This window comes from Netta rufina (genome assembly GCF_964035555.1).
Source record: "Netta rufina genome assembly, chromosome: 5".
Classification (NCBI taxonomy): Eukaryota; Metazoa; Chordata; class Aves; order Anseriformes; family Anatidae; genus Netta; species Netta rufina.
In genome coordinates this window covers 46,645,285-46,661,107 of record NC_140128.1, presented here as the reverse complement: position 1 = coordinate 46,661,107, position 15,823 = coordinate 46,645,285, and the positions used below count along the sequence as shown (strand labels likewise).

The 15,823-nt window shown below is 52.1% G+C and overlaps 1 protein-coding gene across 1 annotated transcript in view; it reads right to left on the bottom strand.

Annotated features, from left to right (window-relative positions):
* Window positions 1-9,159, bottom strand: part of BAHD1 (bromo adjacent homology domain containing 1) — a 34,457-nt gene extending 25,298 nt beyond the window's left edge. Inside the window, exon 1 of the mRNA XM_084288220.1 lies at window positions 9,030-9,159. The gene's annotated coding sequence lies outside the window, so the exon portion shown is untranslated. The remainder of the gene's footprint in view (window positions 1-9,029) is intronic.
* Between the last annotated feature and the right edge of the window lie 6,664 nt (window positions 9,160-15,823).

The following is a 15,823-nucleotide window of genomic DNA, read 5'->3' as shown; positions in this document are numbered from 1 at the left end:
CAAAGCGACCAGCAAGGGTGGGTGTAAGGGCTGAAGTCATGCAATTAAAAGGGTGGAGGAAAAAAAAAGCCTGTAACACGCAGAACAGCAGCATGGCATTCTCCAGGGGATAAGGAAATGACTTACACTGCGCCAAGGGAAATTTAAGAAGATTTTTCCTACATCTTTCCTTCCTGCTGGGCTAGAAAAAGCATCAGACTGCCTGGAGAAGTTCGGGTTAAAGAGAAGGTTAAAAGAATATCCGTCAGCAACGCTTTGGTACAACTCATCCCCTGCCCCACAGCATGGCTACGACCACCCCAAGGGCCTTTTCTGCACCTGATGCTGCCACGGGTACGCAGCAGCAGGGGCCACACAGTCAGCACAGGTGCCCAAAAACTCAACTGTGATTTTCTCCATCTCATTTTTAAGAGCACACACGTTTGGCAATGCAAGCCCACCTCAGGTGAGTAGCAAAGGAATGTAACTGAGACGTCCCCTCTGGAAGCACAAAGCTTTTAAGCAGTTCAGCCTCGTCTTGTGGAAATGTCCCAGGTGCCTCCGACTGGATTTTCAGGAAGGCCCCTTCAAGTCAAGCTCTGGCTTCAAAACATCTACATCTAAGTGCGTTAGGTAGGGACAAAAACCCTACACAAGTTGCTCTTCTCAAATGAGCACCCTGATACTTCAAAATCGCCCTGAATTTTCTGACCTGACCCGCGAGGGATGCCTGCAGCTGCAGGAGCTGCCAGCTGACGCCGAGCCAAAGCGGGAGACGCTCACCGCTGCTGGTCAACCGGCGGAAAGTTTCCAGGAGCTGCTGGAAGAGGGCAGAGAGCTGCAGCGAGCGTTGCTTACCCCAGCTGCACGCAGACGTGAACAGGAAAACAACTGATAAGGGGGAAAAAAAAAAAAAAAAAAAAAAAAGCACGTGCTGCAAAGCCCCCCCCATCCTCCCAGCACCCAAGGCGACCGCCCCAGAGCCAGTTTTGCTGCTGGCAGCCCAAATATCCAGAGATTTGATCCAAAGAGGATCTGATGCTGGACGACAGCTGCACAGAGCTTTGAGCTGAGAAGTTTCAGCCCCCGACTGCAGTTGCGATACACAAGGATCCAATATACCCACGCAGGATATCCCCAGATACCAGGATTTCAGCTATTTGTCACAGTAAAATATTTTAAACCTGAGCGAGCCAGCAGCATTCTTTAAAGTAAAATGACAGATAATATCCCGCTTTAGAGCTCTGAAGTGAGAACCTTGCTATTCATTTCAATAACCAAGATAAACATTTTATTTAATGGCTGTATTAGCAGGCAGAAATACGCCTCTCTTTGGAAAGCAAGGCAGGCTCACAATTCTGCCTGAGACAGAATTTAAGCTCTCAATTAAAGGAAAATTCCTCCTAATGGGGAAGAAAAAAAACCCACGCTCATTTCTTCTGAGCCGAACCCAAATGCAAATCCTGTCTTTTAGTCTCCAGACCACTCCAGTGCTCTCTACCCTGGGGGAGTGCTAGCAAGGCACAGGGATGCTTTTTAGAGCCCCATGGATGTAAAAGGTGCCCAAGGAAGCTACGCAGCTCTCTGCTCAGGCTAACCTTACAGGTTTCCCTTCGCCTTGGGTAAAAGATGAGCCCCGAGGCCACTGCAGCACCTTCAGCCTGCTGGAGTGATCAGAAGCCAATTGCCAAATATTCACCCTTTTTTTCCTTGCTCCTTGGGCAAGCAATATCCAAACCAGCCTAAAAACACTCCTTGTGCAGCACCGAGATGCCTCGATGCTTTGAGCCCACTCAGGATACTGAGCTTAGATTTGCCTGAACATTTTCAACTTTATTTTATTATTATTTTTTTAATTTTTTAATAGAGACTGCTTTGGGCAGGAGGGAGAGAAAGCATTTACAGTTCGCTCTGTTCAAGCAAGGGGATGGACAGGGTTTTACACAGCTGCACGAGTTTTCCAGCTGGCTAGAGGGGAACGAAAATGGGACTGCACTCTGTAAAGCCATAATCTATACGGGAAAGACCTCGGGGGCAGCACCTGAAGCCACTTTCCTTTTTACTTTAGTAGTCCAACCACCGCTCTGCACAGGGTTATTACAGCTAACTAGGTTTTAATCGTGTTTGAGTACTGGAAAGTGGAAATGCTGCTGGTGCGCTCGCTTTCCTGCCCCTCCATGGTCCATTTCTCACCGTTGCCTCCAATGGTTTCCTTGGAAACATATGCAAGCCTAAATTGGATTGACATTCACTTAGTGGGCAGATGGAGTTTCAAACAGCCCCGTGTCTGAAATTGAAGGCTGGGTCTCAAGATAAGTCATGTTTTCAGTGCAGGAAACACCTTCCACAAGCCCCCCAAACCCCCAAAACTCGGCGGCAAAGTCAAGAACCAGCTAATTATTCCGTAATGAGCTTCGAGGTGGAATCTCAGGCAAAGCCAGTGATTCCCCATTGTCCTTGCATGAAGGCACCACCGGGCTGAGCACTCCGCAACATTGTTGTTTGCGGGGAAGGATTTAATTTTTGTTAAGCACCGAGAAAACAGAAGAGTTGTTAAGCTCATTAGCGGTTTCAGGCAGGACGAGCGATGCGAATAACACGTAGGCTGAGCACAGGCAAGAGCCCTTTGCAGGTAGCGAGGCACTCTCTGCACTGCATTCACGCTGCTTGCACCAAAAAACTTCGGGGCCAGGCTGAAGTTATCCCTAATGACTGCCGGGGAGCACATGTAATACACAGATGCTGACCTACAGTTCCTAAGCAAAGCTGCATCCTCCTTATTCCCCTGCATCAAGAGGTGCAGGGCGTTTTAAATCCCACCTTGACAGCCCTGGGGGCCTCAGAACAGCAATTTCAGAGAAGCTGGTATCGTATTCTGAAGAGGGAATCATCCTCTGGCTCTTCTTCCACTATATGAAACAAATGGATATTGGAACAAACGGAAATTCTTTGTATTATTGTTATTATTTTAAGGCTGGCTAAACAGTGCTTTCCCAATCGTGCTGCCTGTCCTCTCCAGTCTGAAAGGGTTCACCTCTTTGCAACCAGAAAGCAAGAAAGATGGTAGAAATCCCAAATAATGAAAGACACCTAGGAACGTAATTAATTCTAGCATCTAAGAATGGGAGAGAAGATGACAGGGCTCTCACAAGGGAGAAGGGGGACAGATATCTTTGCATATTCTGCCTCCACCAGTATATGCTGGGATAACAAATGTACCATCCTTAAATAATTAGGGATGCGTGGGAGAATTGGGGCTACTAAGTTAGGGCACAAATCCCCCCAAAAGCCAGGTTCGCTTCCACTGCTCCAGCAATTTGCTCAAGTCTGAAGAAATCCCAGTTCGGGCTTTGCCTGTCCAAGACGTCAGGATTCTTGTACCTGTCCTGCCACCTGGCGTTTAGCCAGGTATTTTAAGAAAAAGAAACCTTTTCTTCTCGGTCTGCACATGACAGCAGAGGAAAAGGATTTGGCAGCTGCAATCCTCCTCGCTCTGGAGAGATCTGCTCCGTCTCCTTACTCCGAGCCACCTCCAGCCTTGCTTTCCTGCACTGCCTCTGAGCTAGACAAACAAAGAAACAACACCGAACGTGCTGCTGGTGCGTTTCTTTTTAAATAAACAACAACAACAGAAAACTTGCGCTGCCCACTAGTTTCCTTCGCAAGCCTGCGCTTCCAAGCCTCCCCTGCTTACCGATGCGATCCTCGCTGGTTACCTCCCTCTGCCCGAACCCCCCCCGGTGCCTCTCCAGCCTCGCTCCGCAGAGGGAGATGTCAGTGCCCCCCTCCTCTCCGCCCCCGGGGACCCTTCTCCTTTTCACGCTCTTCCCAAGAACGCGCTCCATCCGCCCGTGCCTGCGGCGTGCTCACGTTAACGCCGTGCCCCCCTCCATTTTAGGGTCCGCTCCCAACGCTCCTTTCCTTGGCACAACTTCCCTGGCGGAGGGCTCGGTGCGAGCGGGCGCTCACGGGCTCGGGCGGCATCGGCGATGCTGCGGCTGCTCGGCCGCGCTCCTCGCCGCGCTGCTGCCCTGCAAAAAAATGAAAAGTCAGCTCCGGCCTCGCCTCCCGCCGCCGCTTTCGGCCCTTTCCAGGTACCCGGCGGGCGCCGGGAGACACACAAAGACGGCACGGCACGACGGCGGGCGAGAGCGTGCTATTTTCAGCGCTCTGTGCAGGCCACAGCCGGGAACAATAGAAGGCCGTGCGCGGTGCGCGGCTCCAGCGCTGCCCCGGCTCCGGGGGCTGCTCCGGCGCTGCGCTTTTATTTCCAGGACGAGAATTCGGGCGCCGAAAAGCAGCCGCCGGGGGCCAAGCGGTTTGGGTCGAGGCAAGCGAAGGGAAGGACCTGGTTTTTGGTGCTGAGAGCATCGTAAATATTTTGAGGTGTTGATACGCAGGCAGATGCTTCAAGCCGAGCTCTTTTATAGGGATGAAGCCTGCCGAGCCGGGCAGGCTGCACACTTTCAAAGCCCTTCAAAAAAAAAATAAAAAAAACTGCTCGAAGAACAATGGGTGCCTGAAAGCATTCCCGCGATGCGGCTTACAAAGCCGGGGGAAAAAATCACAATTTCCTTGTTTAGTCACACCTTTGTTCCAGAAAATTGGGACACGAGAAACACGGCAACCTGCAGCTCGGAAGCGGAACGGCTCCTCGCTGAACGCGAGGCGCTTGGCATCAATCCCACGCTCTTCCATGCCCAAAGCAGCCCACCTGCTTGCGACGCGCGCCCCTCCGCCGCACGCGGGACGGCGTCAGCTGCACGACGAGGCTTTGTAGGGGATGGAGGGGATCCACGGTGTCTTTTATAGGGGATGGAGGGGGACCCAATGCTTGTGCATCCCAAAAACCCCTGCAGCACCCCACCAAGGAGCTTGGTCACAGTGCTGTGCAGAGCACCAAAGGATGAACAGCCAGACACGGCCCTCAGCAGTAATTAAAGCAACTGCCTTTAACGAAGATGCAGCTAGAAGTCTGAACGTTTAAAAAGGTGATAAAAGCACTCCCCGCGTGAAAAGCTTTTAAAAGCTAAAACCGCCAAGGCGCTGCTGCGCCCTCGGTGAGCTCGCGCGAGCTGATGCACGCCCCTTTCCCGTCCTAATAGGTGTTTATTTGCTCTACTCCACGGCTAACAACACACTCACAGGCAGCCAGAAGGTTTGCTCAGTGTCACCAGCCTCACAGTGCCTTACACGAGGCATTTTCCCCCATTTTTAACCAGCCCAGGAAGGGCACCACAGTCCCCGCCGCCGCCTAACGCCCGCCCCATGGCGAGCCTGCTCATCGCTCGAGCGCGCCCAGGCAAAACTCTGAAGCATCCCACCTCTTCATTTTAATTTGCACCAAACCACACACCCCCTAGAGAAATGCTCGTGAAATTCTGCGTCTATCGATGATGAGATGAACGTGGGAAAGGGAACTGCTTTGCCACAAGGTAGCCTCAATTCGGCTACTCCCACTTGGCCAGAGCCTGGCTGTGGATGCCCTCCACCGAGTGACTCCTACCACGAATGAACCCGAAATGTTCTCTAGGACTTGTATTAACAGCTCTGAGATTGCAAAATAAATATATTTTTTTTTTTTAAAAAAAAAAAAAAAAAAAAAGGAGGTTGAGGCTGCTCACTTCTCTCAGCTGACCACACCTTGCACGTCCTGCCAGCTTCCCCGTGCTCTCCTATTCTCCCATTTTGTCCAGGGTTTTGCCTCCATCACAAGAGAAGAAATAGCATTTAACAGATTAATTAGTTTCCAGTTCCACAAATATCGACAGGGTGAGAGAACAGGTGCAAAGGGGTTCGTCTTCAACCAGATTTACATCTACTCTTCTTAATGATACCCTACAGTTTAATGATAACATCTCTCCCTCACTTCATTTTGCATCCAGACCAGATTTCCTTCAACCCATTCTTCCGACAGAAGAATTTTTATTTTTTACTGTCACGTGAAATATTGCTGAGCTCTTTCTTTATTTTTAATAATAAAGCCACATGCCAGGACATCAGGTTTGGGCAGTAAGCGGGTAAAGGCCTGTTGCACTGTCCCTTTTTGTCTTCAGAAAGAGGCCCCGTCCTAGATATACATGCATTTTCCCCATTTAAAGAACATCAGTTGCTGATAGAGGGATTGTGAGCGCAAAAACTTGAGAGGGTTAAATCAGAATGGTCTGGTTACAGATAATTCCTTCACTTAAGCCAGCACCTGGCCACAAAGGTTATTTATTTATTATATTTTTGTCCTTAAAGGCATGCCCTTGGTGCAAATGAGAACGGAGACTGCTGCGCAGGATGGCTTCGAACATTTCCAAAGAAACATCCTCTGCCCCAAAGGCTCCCAGGATTAATCAGAAAGCGAGGGGCACAGCTCCTTGTGAGCACCACCCAGAGCTCCTCCCTTTTTCCCCTTTCTCCCCTTAAAAGCGCTTTGCATCCAGGAGTTACCCACGGCCCACGGCTGTCACACCCAGAGGAAATACACACACCGAAGGCTGACACAAATCCGCAGTGGCAAAACCAACCAACTTCCTCGCAGCTCGCCAATAACCTGCCTTCAGACAGACGCAAATACATCGGGAAGCAAAAGTAAACAACACAAAAAACACAAACCAACAAGCCAGACCACCAGAAATGCCTCTGGATGGGGAAGAAAGCCCCTGGAAGGCATCACCCAACCCTTCCCGTCGCACACACAGCCATCCTGGCTGGTGGCAGCCTGTGGCACAACACACACAGCTTGTGCTTGAAGCTCTTTTTAATTTTACGGCTTCTTTGGGGTGTTTATTTTCCAGTTTTTGTCTTTCCCAGTTATCCAAAGTGCTGTTTCATGTATTATTAACGATACGACGGTTGTAACTTAATTAGCTCAGCTGCTCGGGCAGAAAGCAGGGGGTTTGCTGCTTCCACGGGGTGCGATGCCACAGTTAACCGAGTGTGAGGTGGGGCACAAAAATCCACCCACCGCTGCTGCTGGGACCCAAGATTTGGGCATACCCTCGGGGTTTTGCAGCACCAGATACAACCCTTCATTTCCCAGGGGTCTGAACTTAATGCCAAACTGTGAGCGGGCATTTACCTCCCGCTCCTAATTATTTTTCAGCTGTTTGCTTTGGACAGACAGGTTTACCTTTCGAGGCTTAGTTACGGTGCTGTGACAGCATGAGATCTGCGTTTGCTGAAGGGTTTATTTCCCCAAAATAATGGCCAAGCACTAGCTCAACAGGATATCCACAGGCTGTTCCGGCACGTGTCCCCCTGTCCATACAGCCCCTCGATCACACAATGTCAATTAACACCACCACAGCAAACAATATTCATTTACATCTTTTGCCCAGAAAGGAAAAAAAAACAAGAACCACAAAGAAATAACACGGCTGCCAGACTAGAGACAAAAAGGTGATGCAGATGACGGTAAGAAAGACAGCACGCCAGCCCCAAACTACTCGATCTGGTTAAAAAGCACTCAGCAGCTCCCAAAACGACAACATTTCGGCTGCAGAAGTGAGGCTGAGACTGGTTTTGCCCCCCCAAGTGCCACGCTTCTCAGCAGCATTACATCGCTCTGTGCGACTGTCACCGTCAGCCCGCACCAAAGAGAGCATCCAGGAAGGATTTTCCCCTCCCACAAAGTTGTTTTCATCTGCAGGTTTGGGGTTTTCCAAGTGATTTTACACCTCTAAGCAAAGCTACGTCTCACTGCAGTAGCATTTCTGCTCAAGAAGAGCAGCTAGAAACCTATGCTGCCGCTACATTGAGAAAGCCACACCGGATTCATTAGGCGAACAAACAGAAATCAGTGCTTAAATCATAAAAAGTCCCGTTAAATCAGAGCGGCACACGCGTTTTGACCCCAAGGAAATATTTAAGGCAGTCGCAGCTGAAACCGGGGACCGACTCAGGTAGCCAGGACATGACAAACGTGAAGGATGGCTCGGGATGAATATGTTAGCAGGATGTTCCTGTTAAAGCGCTCGGCGGCGTGCTGATATTTAAATCCCATTAAGATTTCAGGAGCACCGGTCCATCATGCAGCCGGCGTCGCCACCGTACGGGTGGGCAACCTTTACCCGAAAAACTGAGACCCCAGAAATGGGACCTGTGAGCCCAGTGCCTGCAGTCACACCGAGGGCTTCCTAATTGCAGCCAGCAGATCAATTAACCAAGGACCTAGCCTCTCGCTCCCGACAATTAGGGCTTGAGCTGAGGGGCGGCCACATCCCTTGGGACACCACTGAACCAGAACCTCCCTCAGCCGAGCGCCCGGGGGAAGAGAAAGAGAACAGGAGGGCAGGAAGGGAACGGAAGGCGAGGGGAGCAGACCCCGAAGGTTGGGTTTTGATGGGTTTTTCCCCCCCATGCCCTTTGAGTTTTCTGGAGGATGCTCTGGTGGAAGACACAGGGTCCCCCCGTGCCTTCCCGGCATCCCCGTGTCGAGCTGTCGCCGCCGGCCTGCCGCGGTCCTGCCGGTCACATGCGCTGGCTCCTGCGTCTCGTGGAAGCAGCTGGAAAAGAGGGAGCCAGCGAAGAAGCCGCCTCCATTAGGAGCCACCGCTACACAAAAGGAGAAGAGGAAACCGACCCGCGGCCACCGGGGCCACCGAGGGGAGCGGGAAGGGATAAATAAAATAAAATAAAAAATAAAAAAGGGGGTGGGGGGGGAAGGTGGGAGCCCAGAAGTCCTGCACCGTGCCTCGGGGCAGGCTCGGAGCCACCTGCACCCCACGCGTGGGGCCAGCGGGGGAGAAGCGAGGGGAGTGGGAGCAGGACCGGGGCCAGGCACCGCCACCCGGGGGGCAACTCGGAGCAGCCCCACGGGGCCCGGCTGCCCTGGGGGGCTGCCCCCCGGCTTTGTGGGGACCGGGACCGGAGGGGGGGGGGGGGTTAAGGCTCGGCCCCTCTCCCCCCAGCCCCCCGGTGAGGGAAAGTTCCCGGTACCCGCGGGCGGCCCCGGCACCTGCTGCCGAGAAGGGACCGGGAGAGGTGATGGGATGGGATGGGATGGGATGGGATGGGATGGGGGGGGGGGGGGGGGGGTGCGCGTTCCCGTGGGGACTCACCGGGGCGCGCTCCCGCGGGGCTGGATCCGTCAGCGGTGGGAGCCCGAGGGAGGCCGGGGCTCGGCGCTGCTGCGTCAGCGGCGGGACCGGCACCGGGCTGGGGACGGGCAGGGGGCTTGAGGCGCTTCCCCCGCCGCCGCCGCCGCCGCCGCCCGCCCGCCCTCGCCTCAGGGCGTCGCGATCCGGCGCGGCCCGGGCGGGCGGCGCGCAGAGGCCGGGAGCGGGGCGGGGGGGGGGGCGGGGGGAGGAGGAGGAGGAGGAGGAGGAGGAAGGGCGGGAGGGGAGGGAGGGGGGGGAGGGAGGAGGAGGAGGAGGAGGAGGCGCCGCTGCCGCCGCCGCCGCCGCCGCCGCTGGCTCCCCGCAAGCCGCTCGCCCCTCCGGCCTCCTTCCTGCTTCCTCGTCCGCCGCCAATCGCCGCCCGCTCGCTCCGCCGCGCCGCCCAATGGCGGCCGCCCCTGACCGCCGGAGGTGGCCAATGGGAGCGCTTGGACCCGCCCCCCTCAGCCCCCCCCACGCTCCCCCCCTCCCAACACCCGCCCCCCCCCTCCACGCCCCCCCCCTCTCCCCCCCCCACCCCTCCCTCCCCTCCCTCCCCCCCCCCCCCCCATATTCCCCTCAGGCTCCTGAGGCAAATCACACCAGTGCCGACCCCTCCCCGCCGGCTGTCAGCCCCCCGCACCTTTATTTTCCGTTTATTTTCCGTTTATTTTCCGTTTGCCCCCCAAATAAAAGAGCGAAACTGTGGAAAAGTTTCTCCTCCGGGGTGTGTGTGGAGGGGGAGGAAAAGTACATCGAGGGGGGTGCGCGGCGCTGAGGGGAGTGATGCCGGGGGGTGGCGGGGAGGTGGGGGCGATCTGGGGTCATTTGGGGTGGGTTGGGGTGGTTTGGGGCGTTTTGGGGTGGTTTGGGGTGTTTCCACACGCCTCAGTCTGGGAGACCCAAGTGTGGGCATCGGCAGGGGGGAGAAGCACAAGGAGCTCTCCTCCATCGGTCAGCAGCCCCAAACCCGGCATCGGGGAACCCACCGAGTGCTTGCAGATAGGAAAAAGCCAGCGGGGAAATATCGGGTGCCCCAAAGCCCCTCCACAAGCATTGGGCACCCCAAAGCTCCTCCACAAGTGCTGGGTGCCCCAAAGCCCCTCCACAAGTACCGGGTGCCCCAAAGCTCCTCCTCAAGTATCAGATGCCCCAAAGCTCCTCCACAACCATCGGGTGCCCCAAAACCCTTCCACAGCCCCCACAGAACCCCGTGTCCAGCCCAGAGCAGGACACACTCAGGTCTACACAGCCCCCACCACAGGCCTGGCACACAGCGGCAATTTCTTCTTCTTTCCAACCAGAAGGGTGGCCATCACCCTTGATATTTCTCAAAAAAAATGTGTTTAAAGACAAAAGACATGCAGCAAGCCTTGGCAGCTCAGCGATGAGGTGTCTTCAGCTGAGCTTATGGCACAGCCACACTTTCCCTAACACTGAAGTCTCCTTCATCAGTTTCACGTTTCTTTTTTATTTCTTCTCTGTATTTCTTTTAAACCTAAGAAACTCCTGAGAAGCAAGCAACGAGCACATGGGGCAAGCAACCCAAAGCGTACCAGGAAGGCAAAACGCAGACAAAAAATTAAACCCCCCAAGCCCTGAGGGTCTGCTTGCCAGGAAGCAAAGCTGGAGGAGACACAGGAGGCTACGGTGCTTTCTCTGCCTTGTTTCTGGAACTGGACCTCACAAGCAAGAGCAAGATAATAGGATCTTCATGGGACCCAAGGGATACGCAAAAAAAATGAATTCAGCTATTTGGAGACACTGAGTCTAAAAACGCGTGGTTTTCTTTTTACCTGAAGTTTCAAGCTGAAGTCTGGTAAAGCTGGATAAACCCAGGCTTTTCCTCCTCGTGGAATTTGAGGACCCTGTGGATGACATCGGGTCGTCAGCCCCAATTCATGCGTAGGAAGAAGGACCACCATTCCCCCCATACCCACCTCCCAGTCAGACTGTACCTGACGATGTAGCAGCAAATACAAGTGGGGCAGATAAACCTCGTTGACCACCGTAATTCTGGAGCACCCCGTGAGAGGAGGAAACCCATCCAGAGGGTGGGAGCTCTGTCTGGGAGCAAGCGCTCCATCTCAGTGCCATGTCCAGATAAACCAGAAGCCTGCCTGAAACAAATACCAAATATTTGTGATGCAGCAGAAGAGAAATGAGCTAAAATAACCCAAATGGCTACAGACAGCCCTGGAAGCCAGCAAGGGGCGGGTGTGCGTACCTTTAAGTGCGTCTGCAGCTTCCCATGCCCGCGGATCCCTGTCGGAAGGTACTGCACGCTTGTGTAGGACTGAACAATAAGCTTTCCTGGCTGTTTAAGCAGCATTCAAATGGGAAACCACTCATGCAAGGAAATGTTTCTGAGACCACCATCACATCAGTATCTAACGAGAAGTAAGCAAAAGTATTACAGAGCAAACAGAACATAATAGGTGGAAAGACAGGTATGTGTCAGGAGACCATCCCAGGGGATATGAACGTGTTTTACAATGCAGGCACAGCCACCATTTAGTCACTCACTAAAACCTGCAGTTAAGGATGCAGCCCCGTGCAGGACTGTACTCTTTGCTGATTATTAAATAAATGGGTTTCTGGCAAAAAGCACATAACAGCCTGCTCTGTCAGTGCAGCATTGCAGAGTCATTCCTGATCTCCTCCACCTGCCTTAGAGGTTAGAATCTGTCCTGAAATGTGGGAACCACCAAGACACTCTTATTTAACCCATTTTTGCTGTAGAGATACCTGTTTTGGATGGGATCTCCACAGACTCCATTTAACGCAGCTGAGCATCATCCAGTGCAAAGGATCACCTCTCTCCTCAGAGCAAAGAGCTGCACTGCACTGCTCCTCCTCTGAAGCTGATGTGGCTGCCAAACTCCCCTGTAGAAATTACATTTTAAATAGAGTCCTTCCCTTTGCTGTGAGCCCTGACCAACAGGAGGGTAACTAAAGCACTGCTGAGCACCTGAGTGAGTGAAATTTTACTATAATAGAAAGCACGCTCACACCAGTCGTTAGATGTGTCTGAGCAACTTCAGAAATCGACTTCTCATACTTTGTTAGCTAAACACAACCAATATTTGGAGCAGAAAAGTGAAAATGCACGGTCTTGGGAACTGTATGTTGCTATTATGACGTTCACTATATGGCTACAGTAATTTAGCAGGGAATTTGGAGGTTGGTTTTGTATGGAGACAGGGCCAGAGCCCATTACAAACGGGCTGCCAGACACCTGCTCCTGCACAGAGTGACCCACGTTGAGGCTGCAAGAAAAAAACAGGCAGCCTGTTTCAATCACACTTGGAGATAAAGCACTAGCCCAAGGGTTCAGACAACACTGCCAGAAAAGGCTTGCCTATACCAGGGATCAAAAGACGACAGCAGGAAAGAGGTTCTCCCTGCCAAAAAAAGAAGAGAGGATGCCCAGGGCATTGAGCTGGGGGCATGGAGACCCTGATCTTGGCCAACAGCTTGCTGTTGAAGCCATTTCTAAAATCTTCCCTCCTCAGTGGTTCTTCTTGGGGAGTATCAGTGTCCAGGTAAATACCTCCCTTACATGCACAATGAACTGTTGCACTTTGCAAAGTAAAAAAAAAAAAAAAACACAAACACACACCCTAAAAAAGGCCCCACAGGGCACATGAATGAACCACACACTTTAGTTAGTGGTTCCTTACTCGCCCCCACTCCATCCCCACCACTATGCCTGATCCATTTTAGATGTAGCTTCGTTTGTACTGTAATTTCTGCAAAACAGCAACAAACCTACAGCTTCCCAGCACTCGGATGCTGTGCAGAACTGATGCTGAAGTTCAACGATCAGCAGAGCGAATTCAGGCATTTGACAGCTCCTTTTGGTGAAGGCAGAAGTGGGGCCACCTCCCTTCTTCCAGGTGTTTGGAGGAGAACACCTTCAGCACTGACAGGTCGAGGATGGAGGACTGTGTGCTCCAGAGCTGTGCAAGAGCAGGAAGCATGACACAAAGCCATCCGCAGAGCTCTCTCCCTTTTGAAAAAAAAAAAAAAGAAAAAAGAAAAAAAAAAAGAAACTAATTTAGTCTGAAGTGGGGCCTTTCCTCATCCCATTCTCAAAGGGATGGGGGAGGAAAAAATATAAAGCTAATTGCTGATTACAGAACAACAGTGCCACAGGTCTGCTGTTCTTCAATCCATCAGCACACAGACGCAGATGAAGCCTGGGTTGTTTTACTTCCCCCTCACTCATTACCGAGGAAGAACAAACCACCAAATCCCCAACAGGAGATATTCCCACCCCAGCTTCTGGCCTGCTTTTTGGGAAAGGAACAAGATTCAGGACTCCTCTGCTGCCTGCTGCCTGAGGGGATCTGCTGCTGCTGCATTCCCCAGCTCACATTTTGGGCTGAGAGGCTGACTAGAAGCAGAAGGGGCTGCAAAGCCCTACAGCTCCAGCATGATCCATGTGGCAGCGGGGATTAAGGGCCAGATTTTTTCCTATTGTACCCCTCACTCGTCCCGACAAGTATCAGGGTGGGAGAGACACGGCTGGCTGTAGCAGAGCAATCAGGCACAAGAGCCTCGCACGAACCCACAGCAGCACCTGCAAACCGCACCGCCGCTGATGGAAAGCGTCATTACACAGGCAGGGAAGCTTAAGCAACAGGCTTAAAACGAGTAAGCTCACACACTGAAAGTAGCAACTTGCAGCAGCCTGGAGGATCCTGCACTGACTGGTTCCTCGGTCGGGCCTCGGGGAACGGCATGGACAGGGAGGATCGCCAGCTCCCACCTTTCCAGGCAGCCTCTGCATGTGGGGCTTGAGCCCATCCATCCGCTCAGGATCCCTGAGGTCACATCTTCACGTGGCTCTCGGCACAGCTGCGGTGATGGGGCTGGGTTAGAAAGCCCTCTTTACTTCAGCTGGATTCCCTGTGGTTCAGGAGAAGGGACACCAACGTATGGGAGAGTCAGATGCCGCCGAGTACAGCTCCACTTCCCAGGATTGTCTCCTTGAACCTATAAAGAGAGAAGACAACACACCCGTGAGCCTGCACATGGATACCAAGTCACGATTTCCATGCACCAAGATGAATCTGGTCTTTAACAAAGGCACCCTGATAACTACAATCAGGGGAAAAAAAAAAAAAGAAAAAGAAAAAAAAGATACAGGCTATCCTGAGAGAAGACTTCTAGTCTCGTTTAATAATAATAAAAAGAAATCAGCCTTTGCTCCCTCAGCAAACCATAACATGACACGCAGGTTTTCCAACCTCAGGTACTTGCTTAATCAGCTCTACCCTCCCTGAAAGGAAACAGCCCAGGCTTACTCACATGCAGCTGCCCTTTCTGTTGCAAACCTCCCTGCCCTGAAAAAAAAGAATCATCCAGCTCCTCAGGCTGCTTTTTGTACCGAACCCATTTAACCCCCACTTCTCCCTCTCGGTGCTCTTCCCAGCTTGTCCAGGTGTCTCCTCAAATAGGCAACCTCAGACCTGAATCAGCTGAGATATCTCAGCCTGCCTGATGCCTTGACATAAAAAAAAAAAAAAAATCGCTTGTGCTACACTGGCTTTAGCTGCAAGAAATGGATTTTAGTGGTCCCCCTCCTTTTCCCCCCAGCCCTGACTCTGGGGCTAACCCAGTAAATACTAAAGGCCAAATTAATCCCTGGTGGGGCTCTATTGACTGACTTGGAATTATATTACACCAAAAAGTAAATTGGCTGTCAGTATTTAGGTACGCAACATACCAGCTGTGGTTACATAGGCAGTTTCCGCTGAGATTTCTGTTCAAACATCAGCTTTTGCTCATTCTTAGCTGGGTGAAATATTTCCCCTTTTCCCTTGAAAGCAGTCAGGAGGGATTCGGGCTAAATGAGAGGGGTCTGACTGCGCAGAGGTGCCCTAGATGATCTCATTACCTACAAAAACAGCAAATAAAAAGCACTGGATTTGAGTCTCAAGGAAGCATCTGCAAGTTTTTAGCTTCTTTGCGGAAGGTTTCCTTTTTTTTTTTTTTAATGTTTTAAAAAAGTTGATGCTGCCTGTATCAGACGCGGTCCTCTACCAATCAGCAGTGCCAGGGAAGCCCAGCACATGTGCACTGCAAAAGAAAGGGGATCGCTATGTAGCGTTTCTTATTTTGCCTTTCATCTTAAGACTTCAATGTGCTGTGCTGAGGAATGTGTAAGTACCATGAGCCAAATGTATCAACGGGGAGAAAAAGCTGAGGGACAATGAATTTTGCCTTTGAGATGAGCTCGGTGGGGACCAGCACGGCCAAGAAATGAGGTCGGGTTAAATTAAAATGGAGAATGACAGCAATAAGAGTTAAAAACGTACCTTGGTGTTATCGTGGGCCGAGGTGAACGTAGGTGTGTGCTTCAAAATATTGCAAAATAAGGATTAAAAGCGAGGGCTCCGCTTTATGAGCTGGATCGTGGCAGTGCTAGTGAAAAATTCATATGCACGGGAAGAATCAAATGTTATGCCTTGCGTTCCCTGGGTAGCCATTATTTTATGAAGTGTGATTCACAAGAACAGCGAGACTGGAGAATTCTGAACGCAAAACACATGTCCCAAAAAGACACGATGGGAACGCAAACAGTAATTATATGACCATCTGCAAACGGCAAGGCTCAGGGATGGGGTTTTAGTGGGCTCTGAGCGCGAGCGCAGCTGCGAGCGATGGCTGCGCTCAGCGGGGCTGCGGCGAGCAGAGGCGCTTCCTCACCCCACAGCTCCTCACTGCAGCCCCGGTCAGCGCGGAGAAGC